This window comes from Chrysoperla carnea, chromosome 1 (genome assembly GCF_905475395.1).
Source record: "Chrysoperla carnea chromosome 1, inChrCarn1.1, whole genome shotgun sequence".
Classification (NCBI taxonomy): Eukaryota; Metazoa; Arthropoda; class Insecta; order Neuroptera; family Chrysopidae; genus Chrysoperla; species Chrysoperla carnea.
In genome coordinates, this window is record NC_058337.1 from 44,479,754 (window position 1) to 44,495,402 (window position 15,649).

Below are 15,649 nucleotides of genomic sequence, written 5' to 3' on the forward strand. Positions count from 1 at the left end.
TGGATAATAAATAATTTCTTGGTTTTCCGAGCTTAGAACAGCATTTGTTTGTCAATGCTGCACCAGCATTTGTTTGTCAAGCCTTGGCATCTCAGCTCTTGACCAAACCTTGGCCTAGGCAAATGAAATAAAATTGTTGTTAATTTATGTTAATGTTTAATTTAGTTTTGCTAGTAAAGAGATTGTTCTAGTCAGCAAAACACACACTGGTTCTAATTCCTCCTTTTGCAAACCCGAATAAAAAAGAGTGCAAGTGTATTTGCATGTGTACACTTATACATTCAAATCTACACTCTTAAAAATTCTCCGTTCGTTTAAACTCTTGTATAATGCAGGTAAAGGGAAACTGTGATACCACTACAAACGCGAAATTAATTTTGTTTTACTTGCAACAAGACTTGAGTGAGGACCGGAAATCAATCTTTGGTCGATATCTGACAACCAACGTTACGACGATGCACCAAATCATTCGATACTGATACGAGAGTAGTCTTATCTTACTTAGATTTCCAAGCTCGGTATCATACTCAACAATCTCCAGCCAGGTTAGAACTAATACTGGGCCGATTACTATTTCCTTTATATATATACTTTCAAAAACAAAATGAAAGTTGAAAGAGTTGAAAAGCTTTAAAGGTTTAAACAAAATGCCCAAACGAATCATATTTTGCTTTGTTTTTAATAAAACGGCGGTGTTATACCTAATAATTTAGGAACATATTTCATAATAAATATAAAAATGAGAGTCAAATTATTCATTTATTTATAATTTTTCATGTTTAAATTTCCATAAGTTGCAACTAATAAAAATGCCTTTGTATAAACATGAATTATTTGATTTGATTTTTTGATTGGTGCATACATATATTATTATAATAATCCGGGAAATAGTGTATTGTATTTGTACCTGATTATTGTTGTATGTATAAACATTTGTAAGTTTAAGCCTATCGTTAACTTTTAGATCGAAGCAAATTATTTCTAAATGCATCACACACAGAGAGTTGTCTGTGGGATTTTATAAACGCGTAATAAATTTTATCTATATTAAATTTCTCTATACTTTATTTCAATTTTCCAAATTTTCAATATTTCAAAACAATATTTTTACAGATTTTTATAAATTGCCTGATATTTTTGCTCATGTGTGCGTAATTAATTAAAAATTTAAAAAAAAAGGGAAGATAATATTTGTCCAATTTGATTTCTTATTTTCACAATATTTAATGCATTAAGTTTAATTAATTAGTGTTTTTCAATAATTTTAATTTAACATTTTCTATAACATTAACGTGTGAAGAATTGCAAATTAGTCATAACAGCCTCCTTTAACGCCAAAATTTTTCAATGGAAGCGCTGGCATCGATTTTATTGTCCCTACCATGTCGACGCACACAACGAAAACTATCAACTATAGAATCGTGATATTACACTGAAAAGAAGGTTTTGCACCCCCCCCCCCTGATATTTGCTAAGTTCAAAATTTTTTGCCCGTCAGGTAAATAACATCGCTATCTTGTTTTATTCCTTCATTCAATAAAATATTTCTTGCATCAAGAAATTCTTATAATTTTTATGTACCACTGCACTCGTGCTATGCCGTTTAAATCTTTATTGAGTAATAATATTCATAATAGGTTATGTTTGTATTTAAGTGTCAAAGTATTTTTAATAGATTTAACAATAAATTTAAATTATGATTTATAGATTATTTTATTGTTGTTGATCTGTTCCACTGTTATTTTATTATTGGTTGCGTTTCTTGTTTTATTTTAAGTACCACAACATGCCATTATGTTATTCGCTCCGAGCGTGAATTTCGTTTCCATGACAACGATACACTACTTTAATTATAGAATTAATGGATGCATATATAATTGTGTGGATTGCATTGAAAACTTACATTTAAAATTTAATATTCTTGTTTCACAAATTTAAATAAATAATTACGATAATTAACATTTGAAAAATAATATTTGTACAATTTGATTTCTTATTTTCACAATTTTTAATGCATTAAGTTTAATTAATTAGTGTTTTTCAATCATTTTAATTTGACAGTTTCTATATCATTAACATGTAAATAATTGCAAATTAGTCATAACAGCCCACTTTATCTCCAAAATTTTTCACTTAAAGCGCTGGCATCGATTTTATTATCCCTACCATGACTACGCACACAACGAATATTAACATATTCGTGTACGCCATATATTTTATGAATATTTAATGACTACGCGACCCTGCATTTGGTCGTCAATGCAGCCACAGTCGTCATGTATGCCTTGTTAGTTTGTCAATACGTTGTTAAATATGTTATTTAAATATTATTATTAGGCATAAAATATTAAAAAAAATTATTTTACGATTATGGCTTACCTTCTTATACTGGAGCCAAGCCGACTGTTGTCTATCTCAAAATGGAATTCGATCGCACAATGCATCTTTAAAAATGGACTCGAAGCTATTCAGTTTTTTGGGCAATTTTAAACATCGAATAGCTACTATCAATAATGATTATCGATGAAATCTTGTCAAAATGATAAATAAATATAAAGCTGCTGCAATCAGCTCACGCACTATCATTATTTATTGAAAATCTGTTTATGGTACAATCAGCATACATTGCCATTGACAAATACACTTCCATAACTCGAAATTAGTGCGTGGGTTAGATTTCTGTACGATAAATCTTGTAAGTGAAGCGTTCTCTTTCGCGTATCTGCTAGGATTATTCTAACAGAAAAATAATTTAATAATAAATGCAAAAATAGTTACTACGACTAACCAAAAATTTGAAATGTGTTTAGGGTTCATGTGTGTACGTTACTTTCATTGAGCCACCATTACTTCTAACTGCCTGAATAGATTTGGATGTATAAAGTATCCCCTTAAAGTTCTTATACCATCCCAAGTAAGACTGGCAATAAATTTTTCGACAAATATATGCCGGCAAATTTTTTTTAAAGATGGATTTTTTATTTGCAGAAATAAGCGTTCTAAGATATGTCACCAAAATGAATGGATTAAAAATACATATTTAATAAAATCAAAGAACACGACTGCCTTGACAAAAAACGAACTGAATAGTATAAAACAAATTTTATTAGTTAATCTGTATATACAAAAAGAGAGCGCAGCGATTAAATGCTGACTGAAGTGGTAAATAAAATTGTCTTTGCAGTTGGAGGACTTCTTAGATTGAAATGTATTACACAGAACGGTCTCCCAACTGCAATGTCAAGCCAGCTAGTTTAATTAGCCGTTTAATTAGCAGCCTGGAGGATATACAGCTATTCAATCCAACAGCTAGGCAAATGACTTGAATCGATAACGTTTAACTACTTGCCTAGCCTAATCATTTTCATTTATTTCCAGTTTCTGCCACCTGGCGCTGATGTCTGCATACTTTCAATGTGGGAACAACAAACAACAATATTGTTTGTGTTACTCACAATGTGATTGCGTTTACCCAAAAATTAGTACGATGAAACTATTAAATAAATAAACGTGGTACTATCAATAATTGGATTTCAAGTAAAGAGTTGCAGTGTCACTGAAGGACACTGTGCAAGTCATTTATCAAAATATTTTTTCAACTTTTGCCTTCCTTAAAGCTTATTATTGCATTAAGAGTTAAAAATATAAAAAATTGAATTTTCACAAAAAATCGATGTGTTTAAGAGATTTTCACTACACAATCACTCATCGATAATTATTTTGTTTGGAAGAACTCAAAAGCTAAGCAACTTATACTCAAACTTTAAAATTCCATGACTTTCCATCGCTTTCACCACCAAAAATATTTTCATCACTCTTTCCTATCAACTCGAATTATTATCAGGGCTATCGTCAATCAAAGCCAGGAGGTCGCATGAGTAGATAGTGAAGAGAAGACGTCGCATCTACAATCACTTGACTATAAATATGTGTGAAGTTATTGTAGATAAATTTGTAAACACTTGAAAATAGTAAAAGTTTACAAAAAAAAAAAAAAAAAAAAAAGATTTAAAAATCCTTCGCGGAAATGAAATATTCCCAACAAGTAATAATAATGCAATTAATAATATCAAGAATAAAATAATATGAAAAAGGAATGAAAGTATAAAATTATTTATAAAAGTTCCCGTTAGGTATCATGTGCATTGGTATTTTTATATTATTAATATTATTATTATTATTTTTACAATATCAAATTCATTCATAAATATACGAGTACAAATCTTACTTTGTACAGGTATAAGTATATATTGTGCATTTTAACGTGGAATACTTTGTAAAATTGTCCAAAATAGCATAATCGGTCTTTTAGATAAATAATTGGAATAAATTGTACTTTTTAAAATTTGAGAAAAAATAAACCAATTTAACGTACCATAGTAAATAATTGTATTTATTAATTTTAAGCTTAGATTTTAAGTTTTGTAGTCAACATAATATCTTTAATGCCAACCTCCACTTTTTTACCTGTACTCTATTATATTTTTTTAAATTTCTGTAATGAAAGTATTGAAATAATTAAGCTATTTTGAAATTAACTGAAAAGTCAATGTGTTATTAAGTGAAAATTTTCGATATTCAAATCCAGGCCTATGAAATAATTTCTGTAGACCCAATGTAATAAAGTGAAAGAATACGGAAGAAAATTTATATTTTTTTAACCCGACTACGGCAAGGGTTATGTGTTGAACAGGTAAGTATGTACTTATATATGCGGGCATGTATGTTCATTTGTTCCCTCATAACTTCGAAATTACTTATCATAATTTAAATGAAGTATCGTTGAGAGAATCGCAATCGTCTGTTGGTTATAGGCTTTAAAAAATTTAATAAAATACTGTTTAATTAATACATGTTTTCTATATAATATTTATATTTATAATTATTTACTATAATGTAAGAATCTATATAAATCAAAGTACCATGTAGAAAACTCCAAAATATTGTAAATAAAATATAGTTCCAAAACAAAAACCTCGACTACTACAAATTCGTTTAGAAGTCGGTGCTTTAGTTTTGGAACTTTATTTTTTATAATAGGGTATGCAATATTGTTGCATGACTTCCATTTCATGTTATGACACACAGATAAAACATTTTTCTTTATATAAAACAACTTTAAATATCATATTGATATTAAATATAATAATAAAGAATATTTTTTAAGTCACAAGCTTTTATTGCACTAAAAAATAGAAAATAATTTTTTCTATGAGTCACTCATACACGACTATTTGTAAAAGCTTGAGGCGCTCAATTGAAAATATCAAAAATGAATCGGAGCGCCTCATCCACTCCACTTAACTATTTATGTTTCGATTCATTCTTAATTTTGAGCATCTCAAGGTTTTACAAATAGCCGTATATGAGTGAGTCATAGAAAAAATTATTTTCTACTTTTTAGTGCAATAAAAGCTTGCCCATTAAAAAGTATATTATATATACTAAAAGTATTATATATATGTATATATATATATATATAGACATCAAATATAGTGAAATCGATGGGAAAATCAGGACGCCATGCATTATCTTATCATGCATTGCCATCCATACTAAGCATGCTTTCAAAATTTCAGCTTAATCGGTTGACGGGAACTGCTTCAAAATTGAGTTGCAATATTCCACCCGGACAAACATACATACATACATTGTAACATAAATAAAAGCTTGTAATATAAAAATGGTAGCACTGTCAGTGCATTTTGTGAAGGTACCTATCATTGAGTTGCTTTCGATAGATTTCTTTCCATCAGCTATCTTAAGTGGAAATTATTAAATGCGCTTAGAAACTCTGACTTTAGAACTGTGTAAGTGTAAGTTTTGAATCTGATCAATGCTAGCTATAAAGTAACTTAAGAAAAGCAGTTCAATCTTTACCACTATCATAATGACTGACTTGTAGAATTATGTTATTATGTATGTCTAATAAATAATATCAGTGTGAAAATTAATATGGATAACAAAAAATATTTATATAAATATAATATAAAAGACAGATACCGATCTCAATTGATTATAAAATAGATTATGATCATGTAAATTTACAAAGACTGAAGTTTAAGGTGTAAATTATACAAGAAAGGTAAAGGTATAATATAGTATTATATTAATGAATGTGAATAATGTATTTTATAATTGTTCATAGAGGTATTCACTCATTTAGTTACGTAGTTCGTAATACGTGAGTACTATCTATATCATGATATTGAATTTAAAATCATATCAGTGTATCTGGTACCGAATGTTATAAAACTTTAAAAAAAAATTAATAATAAAACATACTGTAAAAGGGACAGGCTTTTATTGTACTTATAAGTAGAAAATAATTATATCTATGAGTTTTTCATACCCGACTATTTGGAAAAGATTGAGGCGCTCAATTTAAAATATCAAATGAATCGAAACGCCTCATCTACTCCATATGCCTAATTATTTTTCGATTCATTCTTGATTTTAACCGTTTAACCGCTTTTACAAATAGTCGGGTATGAGTGACTCAAAGATTATTTTCTACTTTTTAGTACAATAAAAGCTTGTCCCTTAAAAACTATTTTTTTAAAATTTTTAATTAAAGATTAAAAAAAATGTGTGCGTGTGTGTTCAGGGAAAAATTTTTCCCATGAAAGGTAATGGCTATCTGGCATTTGCGCCAATCAAATTATCTCCAAAGCACTTACTTAGGAACGCGAGGTTGCAAAGGGGCATGCACGATGAACTTTTTAAACATAGAAGATGATACATCACCTGAAGCAATTTTGTTTGTAGATAGCTTGTTTTATAGGATACCACGCCGTTAGTGCAGCTAGTTATAAGTATATTAATTAAAATCTACAATGTGTGGCCGTTAGAAAAGCACCGACAAGGTACTTGCCTAAGGTACTTTTGACATTTAAACAGCTTCTGGCTTCAATCGTTGGGTAATGAAATCAAGAAATGTAGCAAAGAATGGCCAAAGTGGCACGTAGAAAATGGGGTATTTTCAGGAACAAGAGAAGTTAAACGTGAAATATTTCTGTTAATTTTTAGAATCAGGAAATTTTGATAATGAGTTTAGTTGTAGAGAATCGCGAAAACAATAATTTATCCCTAAATCATTTTTTCGATAAAAATAATAATTAAACTAACGTTAATAAAAGGTTTTCCCAGTGCCGGGTATTGATGTCAGTACCTCTTGCATGGAAATCAAGTATTTAACCTATAAGCTAAAGATCTCTGTTCCAAAACAATCATTAATATTGCATGCAGTGTTTTACAGGCACTGTTAATCTTGGCAGTAGGGAAAGTTATTTTCATCATCTGGGAAGTTTAATGCGTGGATCATAATGGTCCATACCGTGGTTGTTGTTTGATGGCAACTCGTTAGAATTGAAAATCCATGCAGCAACATCTTTGATTATTAATTTAAATATTTTTTTAAGGTTAAATTTCTCATTTATTTCCATGCTACCATAATATGCCATAAAGCGTGGCAGGGTACAGCTAGTAAAAAATAAAATTGCAATTTTTATTTAGCTTTCACTAACTTCAAAATGTTTTTATTAAGTGAATATGGAATTTACCTTTTCGAAGCAAAACTATCAATCTATTGTATCATAACCATTACAAGCACCGATGCAATCATCAACTTCCCAGATGTAAATTTTAGTTTTGCAAGAAACAAAAGAATGGGAAATAAACCTATTGTTTATTTAACTTTCTTCAACTTTACTAAATTTGAAAATTAACAAAACAATTTCAAGTTAAATTTTCGTCTTTACTATGAAACGTTTAGATATGTTGAAAATTTCTATTAGGATTTTCGGACCCCCTACAAAAACTGGGGAACAAATTTTATATATTTTTGAAGCATACTAATTTTTGTAATACTTTGTTTAAAAATATTATAAATTGAGCAAATGTGTACAAAATAAAGTATCATTTACACTAATCAATTATATTTGATTACATAATAAAATATCAATAAATAATAATCATAATCATTGAATTTGATGGTGTTACAGTTAAATGATTTGCTATACTGTTTTGTTATATTCTAATCAAAGTTTTGTATTACTTATTTTATTAAAATACATATATATTTAATATATATTTACCGTGTGATTTTAATACAATTTACTTTCGCGAGAAAAAACAGTAATGCAATACGTCTGTGTATTTCAGTATTTTAATTATGTAGAAGGAAGTATTTATATGTTTCATTTTAGCCCGAAGCTAAGTTGTAGATCAGTAAATAGATATACATAAATGACCCCGCTTTATCAGACTAACACTCTCATATAATGTTCACTAACCGGCACCGAATTTCGCCAGAATAGATTGATTAAAAATTGTCGTTACTACAGATATTTTATTATTTATTTCCTCGAAAAATGATCTAATTTTTCAGAGTTTTTGAATATGAGTGTCATATGAATATGACACTCCAATGTACCCGACGATGCAATCAGGTTTACAGACTTCAACTAACCAGGAAAAGGCATGGTGATCTTCAGAAGATTGGTTATAAATTTTTAACATAATTAAAAACCTTTCTAAATTGCGTAGATATCTTTTAGTTAAAGTTTAAGAGCTTAGATGCCGCAGAGAGATAGACGCAATTCAACCATTAAAATTATAAGACTTTTATAACTTTTTACTAATTACACTTTAGCACAAGTGTTGTTAATTACGCATTTACAGGTTATTAAAATTGTTAAAAAGAAATTTTTTCCATTAACGAAGTAGAAAAAAAAGTTTTTTCTTTAAGAACAAATGTAAAAAATGATAAAAAATGGAAAATCATGCTCCACATAATTTTTTTTCTTTAAATAAGTAAATACTTTCTTTTAATTTAGTGAAACAACACAAATGTAATTACTAATTTAAACAATAAAATAGATAAAAAATAATGTCACACTTAATTTAATTTATTACCTTTAGGTGGTACCAGGTAGGTATATTTCTTTACACGGTAAAATTTTTTTTATAAGCAAATAACTTTTAATAATACAAGCAACAATTCGCCTAGAAAATTGTTTGGACATTACTAGCCCACTTGAAGATCACCCTACAAGAACATTTCAGGTAGAATGCGTGGAAAATTAACTGATAAAAGTTATCTGTATAAAAAGGTGGGTGAGACAAATTTTTATGGAAGGGTACCACGAGGGGGTACCAAGTGCATTAACGAAGACTAAAAAAAGAAGAAAAAAACCCATTAGTAGATTTTTCCATTGGGAATTAGTTGTTTTACAAAACAGTTTCGTTATGCAAAACAGATGAATGACGATTTTTCATAATTTCGGAAACATGAAAAGTAAAACAATTTGATACTATCGAAAATTCAAACAATTACTTGCAAATATTGTGCCATTCTTATAAAATCAATATTACACAACGATTTTTTTTTGTCTCTCGTTATATTAAAAAAAATCTTGTTGAGAATATCAAAATCTTTGAAACTGTATATTTCACAAAATGCACTTAAAAATGAAAATGAATATATAATTCATTATATATAATTTATTATATAATATTTCTAAATTTTAATTAAAAACTGTTTTGTGGTAAACGGAAAATATATCTGATAAATCATTTATCGATCTATGATAAAATAATTAACAAACTGTCTACTAATTAGTGTAGTTGCTTATTTATTTGAACTCTAAATAAGTTTTAGTCAGTAACTAATTTAAATATGTCGAAATTTTAACATTTTTGCATAGGTAGATTTTTAATGCACAAAAATACAGTTCTAATGTTAACAGTTAATGTTAAAAGTGAAGTAGCTGATTATCGATTTTTGTATTTATTTCGACGTTTGTCGAAAATTTTTAACAGAAACTATGTTTTCAATTTTTTGTAGGAACTATTATGAATTTTAAAGTGTCCGATTTTTATTAACGCCGGCTTCTAAATTACTTAGGATCCCAAACTTGGCGCTTAAATACACATATTTATTGTTAAGGAGTACAGCAACACTATTTTTAACCGACTTCAAACAAAAAAGAAGGAGGTTATCAATTCGACTATATTTTTTTTAATGTGTGTTACCTCAGAACTTCGACTGGGTGAACCGATTTTGATTCTTTATCTATTTGAAACCAGGTGCTTCCCGTGTGGCCCCATTCCATTTTGATCCAGTTCTGACCAATGAGAAAACCATAAACGTCTTAAATTTGTAGCACGACAAGAGGACAAATAACTCAATATCACGCCAACGAATTTCTCTGATTCTTTTTTCAATGACAAATTAGTTAGTGTACTTCAGATTCACTAAAAATCACAAATTTAAAAAAATCTTTTTACAAATTAATATGTACTAAAAAGTAAAAAAAATTACGATAATATAATTGTAATAATAATTGTATTTGTAGTTAAAATTATTGTTATTTTAGGAGTCGGTGTCGGCCAAGCTAATGTAGCAAACTGTTCTGTCATAGTTGTTTCCTTGGCTGATACCGACTCCAAAAATAACAATAATTTTAACTACATTTTATTATGGTAATTTTTTACTTTTCTGTGCGTATTAATTTGTTTTGGAAAAGTTTTTCTTTTGAAGTCGGTTTTCTTTTTGTTAAAAGTTTTTTTTTTTTATTTAAATTATATTAGAGAAGGCTATAATGTTTAAAAAATATCAGAACTATTTCTGCTTTCCGAATTTATGGTTTTTGAGAATTGAGAAAAATAACCAATGAGTTGTTTGGTTCAAAGCGAGAAATCTGATGATAACCTTGAATTGGACGTTTACCTACGCCAAATGTATCGTCTGTTTCCATATTTTTATCTCTATATATTTCGAAAATTTATAATCGAGTTTCCATGAAATAAAACTCAATCCATCCATTAGTCCATCACATACTTCGCACTTGTGCCATCTTTATTTTATAATTTATTTCTTTTTTCTGTTTAAAAAAAAGTAAAACCGAAAATTTGTGTCAAACAGTAAAGAATTTATGAGTTATTAGCTGCAAATGAGTATCAATATACATTATACACCAATGACTTATCAAAGTAATATGCATGATTTAACGATATATGCATGGCCTTCTCTGTAAAAAAATTCAAATTGAAGAGTTTTACCATAGAGTGCATATTTAGTGAATTTACCTTCGACCAATTATATTTCTTCTTTAGTACCGGAGTCATAAAACTCCAAACCAATATGTTACATCATATTGAATAAATTATAAAAAATACTGTATTTTCGACAACAACATCACATTTAACCACAAAATAAATATTCGATCATATCTTAAGTGTATATTAAATAATTTTTTTTATAAATATTATAAACGTCTTATTGAATAAACCATTCATGCAAAAATAACAGTTTTTTTTTCTTGAATTAATTGTAATTTTACCAAATTAAAAAATTGATCCATCACCTGTGTAATAATAATAATAATAGTGCTAACAGACTAAAAATAGAAAAAATTGTGGTTTATGTAATAAAAATTATTATATTTTTTAATTCTTAACCAAAATAAATTTTTTTTAAAATATTGATTATAAATAATTTTTTCGAAAATTCTGAATTGAAGAAATGGATTACTGAAGTGTAACATCTTGCGAAAGAAACAAAATAATAGTTTTTTTTTTTTTTTAATTTTTAAATTATTTTTGGGAACACCTGTGCATTAACTTTAAACAAAATTAAAAAGTAGTGCTTGAAGTAGCCTCCAAAGTTTTAATCAATCAAATCGTTTTACTCCTGAGAATTACAGAATGCTCATAATGTTACTATCACTGGTGAAAAAATATTGCTGTTTTCTCCTACCTTTTCTGATTCATACACTAACAGAAGGAACAAAAGAGCGATAGAATTCTTTCAAATTTTCTCGGAATACATGATATCGATATGATAATGAAAATATATTCTCATGTAACGATTAAAAACAGCGATTTTACTATACGTTTGGATTTAAAATTAGTAGGAAGCAGAATCGTAGCGCCCACAAAGTTTAAAGTTTCAAGGTCAAACATTATTTACAAATACTTGAGAGGGCGCTTAAAGATCATAAAAAAGAAATTAGACTCACTTCACTTCCAAAAGAAATACCGCTAGACTTCTCAAATATTAAGAAAATTATTTTCTGCATTTTAAACAAGTTTCGAAAGCGTGATTTTGACTCCTCCGTAAATGGTTCCGAAGCAATAACAACTTATTTCTTTTATCTAAAACATTATGCATGGTCAATTGGCTATTTAATCTGAACTACATTGAATGTGAATTTCATGATTTTAGTTAGATGTGAAGATGTCTTGTTGCTACATAATTTGAAATTATGATTTAACAATACGTCTTTTCAGTGGTAGGTGTGAAGACATTTGAAAAATTGAGATATTTGTGTTTCCTAGTAAAATTTTTAATAAGGAAAAATGAACATTATTGCATATCGGCATAAAATTCGCGCTCTTATTCAACATAAAAAATCTTCGTTTCTAGAGACATTTGTTAAATAATGTTTTAGGAGCGAAGCATCTATTATCAGTTCGATCCAGTATTTACGGATCCCTAAAAGCAACATTTACATTCACAAAAACCATTCCTAATTAAATTTAAAAAAAAACCATGTGGTCAAACAAAAATTTTATATAAATTTTGTAAACAAATATTAAATATCAAACGAATTTATGATTTTTTGAATAAATTTGCATATTAATATATAGAGACTAAAAAATTAAGGTGTAGTCTCTATATAGCCATTTTTAGTTTAAAAATACAGGGTGTAACGTCAAAATAACAGTATTAAAACCACTGAAAATTTTGAGTTACCTTGTTCTCTTCTTTTCATCCTCTTAAATTATGATCGATTACGATTTTCAATTTTTAGAATTTCACTTCGATTTCACAGTTTCCTATGGTCTTCTGCAGTCAAGACTACACTACTCTCTCATGAAATTTTTATCCAGTGCATAAGTTTACCACATTATTAAACCCAACCAGGGTAGTTTGCATAAACTGTCCAGTTTGTTTATAAGGCTGGCGTTTATGATATCCAATCTGGTTTATAATCGGGATAATATATTTTACCAAAGATTAGTTTATACATTTCACATTTAAATGCTTTTATTAAACATTCAAAAATTGAAAAACGCACAAACTGCTTCTTTTATTAATGAAAATCGTATCTTCATTTTTATCATTATTGTAAATTCGACATTAGAACTCTATAAATGCCACTTGATAGCGAATATCAAAATAAAAATATCAATATATACATATTTTATTTTTCGATAAACCCGTTTTAGTTATCATTAAAAATATGTTTTTCTGGTGGACCTCCTTGTACTTAAAGATAAATTTTTTTTAAATAGTATGTTGTTAGAACATTAATTGGTTTTCAAACAAATAATTAATAATAATATATTAGAATTATTGAAAATAACGCTAACAAAAAAGCAAAAAAAATAAAAAATAAAAAAAAATACTTTCATGTCGTTTTAAAAATAGAATTATTTATGTGCATACGAATTTTTAAAATAATATTGTGAAAACTGGTTTTTATTTTCTATACAAGTTTTACAAATTTTAAATAATTATTAATTCTTTACTTTTATATACCTCTATATGTGTATTCTTTTCACTTGTAATTGGTTAATTGGGTGTTCCATGACAAGAAAATCTAATAACATATTGTTTTTGTAGATTTTATGTAAAGGAAGTAGGTATTTTATGTGTGTTGTCACCTGTACCTAAGTAAAAATAATATATCGATTCATACGCTTTATTAAAAAATATTTTTATGAAGTTCGAGGACTTTTTTTGCTACACTTTTGTATACTATGCGTCACAAAATCTGCACGAAGCAAATGTAAAAAAAGTGCCCCATACTTTTTTCTCTAAAATATATTTGGTGAAGTACATATGATATATATATGTCATAACTATTTTTAACAAACCTTAAAAACCTATATTCTTGACTAAAATATTGAGATTGTTACCTCAAGAAATTTTTACTTGCTGATATCATCCAAATAAGCGTGTTTACTTCAATCCAATATTTTATTTTATATAAGCATCGCATTTACAGACAAGAAAAAAAAAACACATTAAAGTCGAAAACGTGGTTTTCCATTACGTTGTCTATACATTCTTTAATTTTCTTTATTAAAAAATATATACTTTTATAAATCCTACAAAAGGCAGACGAAAGCTATAGAAATTTCTTTTCTATTATTGAACTGATTGTAAACTTTTCAACTATTAAAATTGAATTGAACATACTATGAGTTCTTGTTACACGCAGTATCCACGGTAAAAGTGGTATTTTGTGTATATAAAATTAATTATTTATATTAATTAGATGTTATTAATTTTAATTAACATTTTATTAAATGCAATGTGAGAATTATTTTTATACAAGTTCTAATAATAAACTTTCACATCTTTTTTTTTCTGCGTATATACTTTATTCTTGTAGAAAAGTCCCTTAACTATTAACTGTTACTATTAATCAGTATGAACTATCCGGGAAAAATTCTTACAAACCTTATTTTAATAATAGACTACAAATTAATTGTAAAATATTATTTATTATTTATATAAAAAATATTAAATATACCTCATGTAACATCAAATCAAAAATGACGTAAAGAACTCATCGTGGAAGTTAAAAACAAGCTCAAATATAAAAAGAAAAACAAGTGAAAACAAACAATTGACTGAGTTAATTGTTGAAATACCATGTATAGAGAGCGTTGATGACGCAATCGTTTGTTTTTTGACGTCACGTATATAAAGAAAGATATCCACTCTTAAATAGCCACACACATATAACTGATATTCCCGTATTAATACATACTATAAAATTTGTACCTAATTAGCGCCCTCGTGGGTAAAAAGTGATATTTACAAGAAATTGTTTCAACCAAAAGTTGTTTATTTTTTTATAAGGACCATTTTTACATTTAAACATTTGTTCTATCTCTAACGGTTTACATGATGGGTCCTACGGACCCAAGATCTAATTGACTTATGTTGCTCATTTATGAACTCGACCTCACTTTTTACGTCCTAAGTATACCATAAAAATTTCAGCTTGATATCTCATTTAATTTTTAAGCGTTACAAACTTGGGACTAAACTTAATATACCTTTGTATATTTCATATACATGGTATAAAAACAGTAGTCTATGGAATGACCTGCTTTTTAAAAAATTGAGCTATTTTATATTAAAAAGTTCATGTAGGCTCTTAAATAGTATTGTTGTGAATTACTACGGTTTCTTACTACCTTTCAATTTATTCAACGCCTGCTGAACCCTAGTTTAAGCCTATATTGTTATAGTTCAACTTTAAGCCACAGATTGCTGCATAGGAAATTGATTTTCTTAATTGTATAAACATTAAATACTTTTACGAAACTAGTGGCGCCTATTTTAGTTCTACAGGAACCAAAATTTCCATGCTTTAAGTTTTTATGGTTAAAGTATTGTCAAAGGTATAATGATTATGTAGACACAAAATTATATTAATTTTTTTGTCTAAAAATACAACTTTTTTAATGTACCTGTAATAATAAAAAATAAAAACATAAAAATTCGATTTTAAAATTACATTAATCTTTAAATAATTATCTCACTCAAAAAAAAATTCTTAAATATTTTAAAAAGCCCACCAACAAAGGGCAGCAAAATTATGTTTTTCGAAAATAAAAAAAT

At 27.7% G+C, this 15,649-nt stretch overlaps 1 protein-coding gene across 1 annotated transcript in view; it reads left to right on the plus strand.

Moving 5' to 3' along the window:
• The window catches only part of LOC123290617 (protein outspread), a 449,936-nt gene that overhangs the window by 236,499 nt on the left and 197,788 nt on the right, over positions 1 to 15,649 (plus strand). The gene's annotated exons all lie outside the window — the stretch shown is intronic.